The sequence below is a fragment of the Dasypus novemcinctus genome, chromosome 31, assembly GCF_030445035.2.
Source record: "Dasypus novemcinctus isolate mDasNov1 chromosome 31, mDasNov1.1.hap2, whole genome shotgun sequence".
Lineage (NCBI taxonomy): Eukaryota > Metazoa > Chordata > Mammalia > Cingulata > Dasypodidae > Dasypus > Dasypus novemcinctus.
Genome location: NC_080703.1, coordinates 30,163,822 through 30,171,470, shown reverse-complemented (window position 1 = coordinate 30,171,470; position 7,649 = coordinate 30,163,822). Strand labels below are relative to the sequence as shown.

At 45.5% G+C, this 7,649-nt stretch overlaps 1 pseudogene; it reads right to left on the bottom strand.

Moving 5' to 3' along the window:
- Positions 1–220: 220 nt before the first annotated feature.
- On the bottom strand, positions 221–1,400 carry LOC101425040 (protein phosphatase 1D pseudogene; annotated as a pseudogene).
- Positions 1,401–7,649: the final 6,249 nt, after the last annotated feature.

The window sequence follows — 7,649 nt, the reverse complement described above, 5'->3', positions numbered from 1 at the left end:
TTTAAAAAGCATTTAGCCCTGTTGTCACAATTACTGTATATCAGAGTAAGAGACTGGGTTTGTGTGAAGAATACAAATTCACACACAATTTATAGCAACTTATACCCTAACATCTACAAAATTCACATTTATAATATAAGCAAATATAAGACAAAGATATAACTGTTCAATTCCAAAATGTCAAACTGTGGTACTCTTTAGTTTCTCCACTTAAAAAAGTTCAATTCCGTACCAACTTCAAAAAGCCCTCATATATCCTAAGGTTGGGGTGGGGGTAGAAGGCATTTCCCATATCCATTTCAGCAAACACAGTTTTCCTGTGCTGATATAATAAAGAATTTCCAGTTTTCTTCTGTCCCCTAAGTCTTCGTGGCATAGTTAGTTTAAGAGTTCTTTCTCTGCAAGGTTGTGGGGAGGCTTGCAGGTTGAGCACCACTACTTTGACTTAAACCATTTTGTCTATGCATCTTCATAGGGGAACCAGAGTTAGAGTTTTCTGATGTCCTTTTAAAGTTTGCTGGAGGGGTTCTTTCAACTTCTTGGACTCTCATTTGACCAGAAGTTGTCATCTTCAATTTTTTTTGGTCCACGATATTATTTGTTGAATTGGTAGGAACAAGGCCAATTGGCAGGCTATTATTCAAAGAATCATGTACTCTTAAAGTCAGGGTTTTAGTACCATTTTCTTCAAGTGGTTCTGCATCTTTTGAGGGTATGACTACAGCCTGGACACTCCCTTGAGCTATCTCAGCTGGAACTTCTAGATAATTCTCTGAGAGGCTATTACTACGAACAAGGGCAGGTATATGGTCCTTAGAGTTCAGCCTTGGCCAGTGATCCACCTCCAGTGACTTGACTTGCAGTGTTGAACAAGGGGAAGGAGTCATCACACAGGTCTCTCGACTATTATAGGAGGGACTATCAGTCAGGTTCAGGTAGAGCACATCTTCATTGGTGCTCTGATTGCCCACTTCTGGAGAGATGCAGATTACTATAGCACTAATATTATCTGCCCGGAGCATACCCAGCCTCCAGTGACCTAGTGCTCGATTCACAAGCATTTGGGCACAAGATGTCCATGCTCACCCATTAAGTGATTTTTTCTCCTCTTGGTCCCAGCACATTGAGATGGCATCCTGAGGTGGAATCATATTCCAAAGTCCATCACTACCCAAGATAATACACTTGTGCTTCTGTGAGTCAAGAGTGTGGACACTTGTGTCTGGTTCTGGTGACACCACAAACTCACCGCTGAAGAAATCACAGCTTCACAAATCACCAAGTGTTCTTGCTACTGCCAGAAAAGGCGTCTGGTCAATAACTGTCCTCCTTCGTACAGGTCCATTATGAGTGAGCCAAGGTTGTTTCCCAACTACATGATTCACCCCAGACTTGTTCATCACAACTTTTGAGGTGGGGAAAAATGTCCAAATCAGGCAAAGCTTTCTCCCTGAAGATCAGCTGCCAGCCAACCTAGACTCCTGCTTTCTCCTCCAGTTGCTTTCAACTTCTGGCTTCCTCCAGCTTTCTCTCTGCTCCTCTGGTTTTCTCTCTCCCATGTTCTATTGATTTCAGCTTCTAGCTTCCAGGACTTTCTCAGCTTCTAGGGGCTGTTCTCTCTATCTCTGTGGTTCCCACTCTCCATTCTTGAGGTTGAAGTTGGACTATTCCCACCACCTGGCTCTAGGAGTGGGCACATGACTCAGATCTGGCCATCATAGAATTCCACAACCCTGGCCACAGTCAATTCAGAGGTGGGCACTTGACCCAAGCCAGGCTAACAGAATCCAGGACATTTTGCAGGCAGTTCTGGGGAAAAGATGCATGCTTTTTCTGGGGCTTCAGGTAGCCTTTTCTATGGAGGCTACTCATCGGAAAATGAAGCCAGCTCCGAGAGGAGCCGGCCAAGACAGGGAGTCGGTACCCTGAAGGCATCACCAGGCCTTGAACTTCTCAGGTATGTGAGCCATTTTGTTTTCATTTATAATTTGAGTGGGGTTTTGGTCATTAGCAACCAAAAGAATTTGATTGACACACAGTAATATAGTGTATTTAGACGTTAAGCAATACTAACCAGATGGTGGCTTCCACTCTGCTTATTTGAATCCTGATTTTCTCTCAAAGTCCAGTTAAAATATTGTCTTATCCTTGCAGTCTTCTAGAGTCCCACCAGACCTTGGTGACTTCTTCCTCATTTGAATTCGTAAAGCACTTGTTGTCAGTTGTCAATTGTCAATGATCATTTCTATTTGTTTGTTTCCTACTAATTCATGTATCCTCTTTCTGCATATTGATTATAATGGATCTCAAGGTTAGGGACCACTTAAAATGCATCTTTGTATCTCAGTGCTTCATGTAGAATAGGGACTCAATAAATGTTTGTTGATGATACATACAAAGAACTGTAACATCCCTGATGGAGGAAGCAGACTTGGCCCAGTGGTTAGGGCGTCCGTCTACCACATGGAGGTCTGCGGTTCAAACCCCGGGCCTCCTTGACCCATGTGCAGCTGGCCCACGAGCAGTGCTGATGCGCACAAGGAGTGCCCTGCCATGCAGGGGTGTCCCCGCATAGGGGAGCCCCACAAGCAAGGAGTGCGTCCCCTAAGGAAAGCTGCCTAAGGAAAGAAAGTGCAGCCTGCCCAGGAATGGCATCGCACACATGGAGAGCTGACACAGCAAGATGATGCAACAAAAAGAAACACAGATTCCCGTGCCACTGACAACAGAAGCAGACAAAGAACACGCAGCAAATAGACACAGAGAAAAGACAACCGGGATGAGGGGGAGAAGGGAAGAGAAATAAATAAATGAATCTTAAAAAAAAAAAGTCTCTGATCCAGCTTTGTTGTTTCATCTCAATCAATCCTAACATATACCCAATATATACTCATATTTGCAACCATGCATGTATACAATATATATGAGTGTCCCAAACTGTACACATATATATCAAATATGTAAGCCCTTAACCATACACATATACAACATGTATGTATACCTCCAACCACATACACTTATACCCTCATGCATTTAGACCCATATATATAACACATACATATCCTCCCAACACCTATATACCATATGCACCATATACACGTACCTGCAACCATGTACATATACAATATACACATACGCCTCAAACCAAACACACACTTGATAGATACATATACCCCTAAATATATATGTACACTGAAGTCACTGATGGTGAGTGAACTCTTCCTTGAGTATGGCCTTGAAGACTCTTTCTGAAGTGTACATTTCTAGTAGCCGAGCTCCTTGGAATTCAGAAACGGCTGGACCAAAGTGATAAAACTGTTTTTCCCATGCCCATCCCAACTGAAATTAAATGAAGTGATGAGGGAGAGCCATATTTAGGATAGAAGAAACTCTGAGTAAGTAATATTGAACCAGAAGGAGGGCTTTTGCTGCTAACCAGCTCCAGACTAAAAACATGAGATTAATTTTTGCTGCATCATTAGTAATACAAGTTCGAGCAAACACTGATACACCCGGGTGCAGGCCCTGAAATAAGTTTTATAGAACTTGTAAGGAGCAAGATCTGGGCAGGTAAGATTTTAATAGAAATGCAAATGTGACTCAGCTCTTGGCTCTCTTCCTCGGGCATTTCCAACTCTCTGACCTCAGTTTCATCATCATTTTCATGCCAGGAAGCCTGGAAAAGATGGTGTGAGTGGAGACACAGAGTTAAGCTTCCTTTCCTTTCCTTTCTTCTAGCTTCTCTGGGTGAGGGGGGTGAAAAGTTATGTAAAGGAATGTCTGTCAAAATGAAGACTAAAAGCTGCCAAAAGAAGTAAAAGGAGTAGAAAGGAAGGAAGGAAGGAAGGAAGGAAGGAAGGAAGGAAGGAAGGATGAAAGGAAGGAAGGAAGGGAAGGGAAAGGAAGGGAAGGGATAGTCACTTGGGCCAGTGGGTGTCAAGAAGCCATTGAGAGGAAGGTTTTTAAGTAGCTACCACCATCATCATGAATATTTATGGAACTCCTCTTTGCAGAAGCTAACAAACAATGATAGAATAGCTGACCTTTATTGAGTATGTTCAATGTACCAGGTAAAACACTAAGTGCTTTTTTTTTTTTAAGATTTATTTTATCTATTTATTCCTCCCCACCCCCTTGTTGTTTTTCATTTGCTGTGTCTGTTTGTTGTGTGCTAGTCTTCTTTTCAGGAGGCACCATGAACCGAACCGGTGTCCTCCATGTGGGAGGGAGGTTCTTAATCACTTTAGCCACCTCTGATCCCTGCTTTTGTGGTGTCTCTCACATTTTTCCTCCTTGTGTCTCTTGTTGCATCATCTTATTGCATAAGTTCATTGTGCCTGCCCATCACATTAGCTCGTTGTCTTGCTCATCTTCTCTAGGAGGCACTGGAAGCCAATCCTGGGACCTCCGATGTGGTAGGCGGGAGCCCAATTGCTCGAGCCACATCCACTTCCCTATGCTAAGTACTTTACATGTGTCTTGTCAGTCAGTCTTCTCTCCACCTATGAATTAGGTCCTATTAAAATTTTGACCTTACAGATAGAAAAATGGAGACTCACAGAGGGTCAGTAGCTGTTCTAAGGTTGCACAGCTGGTGAGTAGTGGAAACAGCATGAGGATTCAGGATCCTCTTATTCTACAACCCATCCTTTTAGCTTTCCTATTACATTTACTCTCTAGGAAATAAACGGTGCTCCAGAGAATCAGTTGTCCTATATCCTTGGCAGAACACCTTAGGAAGATGCATTGCATAATTATGAAAAGTAAAGTTCTTCCTAAAGAACTTTGTGAATTAGGGGTTTTAAGTTCTTTTACAAATCAGCCAAAAGTCCCATGTCTAGTGTGTGTCTACCTTGCTTTGCGTTGGTACTTGGCTATGAAGTAGCCTGTTCTGTTTCCACTGGTAGCTTTTTGGTAATAAGACGGAAGAGGGTGTGGGGCAGGCCATCAGACATGAAGAATCTGGTTCTGAGAAGCAGGGCAGTTGGAAGAAATAGAACCAAAAGAACATCATACAGGGAAGTGGACTTGGCCCAGTGGTTAGGGCATCCGTCTACCACATGGGAGGTCCCCGGTTCAAACCCCGGGCCTCCTTGACCCGTGTGGAGCTGGCCCATGCGCAGTGCTGATGCGCGCAAGGAGTGCCCTGCCACGCAGGGGTGTCCCTGCGTAGGAGAGCCCCACGCTCAAGGAGTGCGCCCCATAAGGAGAGTTTCCCAGTGCGAAAGAAAGTGCAGCCTGCCCAAGAATGGTGCCGTACACACGGAGAGCTGACACAACAAGATGACGCAACAAAAAGAAACACAGATTCCCGTGCCGCTGACAATAACAGAAGGGAACAAAGAAGAACACGCAGCAAATACACAGAGAGAACAGGGAAGGGGAGAGAAATAAATAAATAAATAAATCTAAAAAAACAAAGAACCTCATACACACGAGAGTTGAGCCTGAGATCCAAGGCCCAAGCGAGGTTGCACACGGTCCCTTTGCATGCGAAGGGAGGTGAACCAGAAGGACACAGCCTTTCCTCCCAGACGTTTGAGTCCCAAGGGTTTTGTGGGTGGTTTTTGGTTCTATTTTGCTCTGCTTTTTTTGTTTTTTCGTAAACTGTCTCTACATTCCGTTCTGGAAAGGAGGCTCACGCCTTTTCCCCCACCCCCAAACACATTTAGAATCCTGGTGACTGAGTTCAGCTACAGGCCGCTTGGAAAAGGCTGTGGGAACTAGAGGCTCTCGGCTTGCAGCATCTTCAGTACGGCAGCTCATGAAACTGGGGTCACCGCCTCCTGCTCCCTGCTGACTCCTAGGAGCTTTTAATAGGAATCCGGGCTTGCCACGCGGACGACGACAGAGAAGTGGGCACTTGCCTCGTCCTGTCGTGGCTTGTCAGGGAACACCAGCTGCCTGCTGAAAACGCTCAGCAAACCGGACCGAAAAACGACGGTCCCATAATCTCCTCTGGAACTTGGCTACAAGCAGATTGTATTTGTGAGCCCTTGAGCACAGCGGTGCAATTACAGCACGTACTCTCATTATTCTTGTGCCAAGCTGGAGAATCCCACGCCAGCAGAAGGCTTCATCCGACTCCCAAGCCTTTTCGTTGCCATCTCCTGACGCCTTTGCCTCCTGTCCCTTAACGCAAGGGGCTGGGAATTTCAGAAAGGTAAAGGTGACAGGAGAGCAGTGTCCCTGGATCGTCACTGCCTTCGTTTTCTGCAGAAATAAGAGAGGGATGGAGAGAGACGAGGTGCTCTAAGGCACCCACTGGACTTTTCCCGACTTCCTCCTTTCATTGTCTACCTAAGAGGCAAGATTGTCTTCATCTTACTTTTCAAGAAGGCTCCATGTCAGGTTTCAACTTGCTGTTCTTCCTTAGCTAGGTGTCCTCGCGTGCCTCGGTGAGATTAAAGTGGTGACACATGTCTGCCCTCTAGTGGACAACGAGCAGAATTTAAAGTGTGCACAAAAGACCTCTGCTTCCAGAGTACCTGAGATCAAGTGAGCCAATTTCTCGAAACTGACCAGCAGATATCTTGCCAATACTGCTCAGATTAAATATGCAGACCATGCCTACCAAAAGTCGATTTGTTGCTTGATAAAATATAACGGCTTGTGGGAGGAATGAGAGATGACATCCAGAAGGAAGGCACTAGGGTTGGTGTGTGCCCAGGAGACTTGTATACCTCTGGGCTGTCCTTCTGCCAGCTGGACCCTGAGCCTCAGCGGAGCCGCAGCACCTACTCTCCAGGTCATTGGACTTACCCAGGTCAGCTACCAAGGAGGTGAGGATGGACAACCGCCACACCAGGGAACTGAGAGAGTCTACAGCTGCGGGCATGAAAGTCCCATCCACCTGCCATGTGGGGATTGAAGTTCCCTCTCAGTTAGAGGTGGAGTGGACATCGCCATCCCAGGGTCGTCAGGACTGGGGAATAAAATACAGATTAGAGTGGACTTACTGGTATTCTACTATGGAACTATTGTGACTCTAGCAATGGAAGAAACTATCACTGATGTGGAGACAGTGGCCGTGGGAGTTGCTGAAGGCAGGGAGAGGGAAAAGGAGGTGTGATATGGGAGCATTTTCGGGACTTGGAGTTGTCCTGAATGACATTGCAGGGACAGATGCAAGACATTATATCTCCTGCCATAACCCACTGAATGGACTAGGGGAGAGTGTGAAATACAATGTAAACTATAATCCATGCTGTACAGCAGTGCTCCAAAATGTGTTCATCAAATGAAATGAATGTGCCACACTAATGAAAGATATTGTTCATGTGGGAAAAGTGGGGGATGTGGGGAGTGGGGCATAAGGGAATCTCCTATATGTTTTTGTTTGTTTTGTTTGTTTTTAAAAGATTTATTTTATTTATTTCTCTCCCCTTCCCCCCACCCCCCTTTGTCTGCTCTCTGTGCCCATTCGCTGTGTGTTCTTCTGTGTCCACTTGCATTCTTGGTGCCACTGGGAATCTGTGTCTCTTTTCGTTGTGTCATCTTGCTGCATCAGCTCTCCTTGTGTGTGGTGCCACTCCTGGGCGGGTTGTGCTTTTTTTGCGCAGGGCGGCTCTCCTGTGGGGTACACTCCTTGTGCATGGGACTCCCCTACATGGGGGACACCCCTGCGTGGCACAGCAGTCCTTGCCCAC